Source organism: Octopus bimaculoides, chromosome 21 (genome assembly GCF_001194135.2).
Source record: "Octopus bimaculoides isolate UCB-OBI-ISO-001 chromosome 21, ASM119413v2, whole genome shotgun sequence".
Lineage (NCBI taxonomy): Eukaryota > Metazoa > Mollusca > Cephalopoda > Octopoda > Octopodidae > Octopus > Octopus bimaculoides.
The window spans coordinates 9,702,192-9,704,318 of NC_069001.1; positions in this window are offsets into that span (position 1 = coordinate 9,702,192).

The following is a 2,127-nucleotide window of genomic DNA, read 5'->3' on the forward strand; positions in this document are numbered from 1 at the left end:
ATATATATATATATATATATATATATATATATAACGGCCTTCTTTCAGTTTCCGTCTACCAAATCCACTCCAGTCTTTGGTCGACCTGAGGCTAAGCTCTAGTAGAAGACACTTGCCCAAGGTGTCACGCAGCTGAATTGAACCCTGACCCATGTGGTTTGGAAGCAAACTTCTTATGACACAGCCAGGCCTACGTGTATAACCACGCCTGCCTTACTTGTGGTTGTGTGTTTAAGAAATTTGAAACTACTTAGTTTCGAGTTCAAATAACAGTGTAGACCACTACATACTTTTTAATGGAATCTATCAGAGACAGTGCATCGTCTTTTCATCTACGAGCTGAATATCATCTTAATAACCATAAATTATCTGAAGTCTTTAGGCTATTAACCCGTACGATGTACCATCGTAGTTCCTAAAAGCCCTCTGCCCACTCATACTAGCGGTTTAATGAGGTGTAGCGTTTGGAGTGGATTCTTTGGTGTACTGCACCGTGTTAACCAGTTCTTACTTAAAATCACAAGCTAACTTTGTATTTATAAAATGCAGAGTGGTTTTCTGTTATATCTCTCGGAAAAATACGAAATGCAACTTATAAGACGATAAATACAGTACAAATCATTAAAGCTATTAAAACATAAAAATCTGTTTGATTCACGAATTTCTTTAAATTTCTACATCAGCATTTCCGAACCATTTTCTGTTTTTTCATCTATAGAGCCATTTGATTCCGATTTTACACAGGAGGACCCTCCTAGACATTCAATGCTTCAACAGAATCCCATCATTTTTATATCCGAATATTTTTAGGAAGTTTGTAAAATAATTGCTGAAATATTTTGCATATTGCAGGAGTATAAGCAATTTTATTGCTCATAAATTTTAACAACAAAATCTTATATGGACTCCTAAATCTCATATGAATCCCTAAGCGTTCCATTAATTAAAACAGCTCGGTAGCTCTGCTCTTCGCTTCTTAGTCGATTAGACTTAGAGCCATTCAAGTCATTGCTATGTCTGTATTTCTCGACGCCACATAACTGAAAACCACCACTTAGCTGTTATTTCTACATTTTCTTTGTCTGAACTGTCTTGCATATATTACTTCATTCAACTAGATTCTACATTTTGATTATGTATCATCATCGACCAGTAAATAAAATATACTTTTACGTAGTAAATATGTAGTTCTTGAATTTAGTCTCTATCTCTTTATGAACTATTGTAATAACAAACACACAGCCACATCAACACTTTGTACTGACAATATGTCGCCACTACAAGTAGAACCAACAACAACAACAAAAAGAACATCATCTGCATTAAGTATATGTTGTTGCTATTATGCAAAAGTGTCGTAAATCCAAGACGTGGCTTTTTCAGAAAACAAAGAAAAATAGTCTCACCATTTCATTTCGTTAGGTGCATAAAATCGTAACTCCATGCATGTATGATATTTTCAGTCAATATTTTCGCAAAACTGTCGTATGTGGGACTTGCTACACTTTAAAAAAATTTTTAAACCGTTGTACTACACTTTGACAATTTTTATCTGAAGTAGCTGGAATTACAATAGTTTGACGAAAAGAACCGGCTATTGCAAGCAAATTTAAATATTGAAAAAAAAAATGTATTTGGCCACATTTGGACATACTAATAGCAACAATATAGAGTCGAGCTGCTTGGCAAACACACTCTCTAGATTCAAACTTTGGCTTAATAGTATCACATGGCGATACGCCAACGGCACGTGCATCAAGTTTACAGTGGACAGAGCCGTCACTATTTTCATATTGTTAATATGCTAAATATTTAAGGTGGAAAGGATTATACTAATGGATAGAAACTACACACGGTGTTGCGAACGAAAATTAATACAAGAAACAAAAGAGACGGAAAGATGGATCATTTGACAGAAGGTTCCAATTCTTCAGTTGTTTATAATTAATAATAAAAAGACGGTGAAAGGATAGAAATCGTTAGCATGCCGGACAAAATGTTTAGCGGCGTTTCTTACGGCTTTACTTTCCACCGAGGTCGACTCGGCCTTTCATCTTTTCAGGGTCGATAAGATAAGTACCATTAGAGCACAGGGTCCAATATAATAGAATGCTACCTCAGAACAAA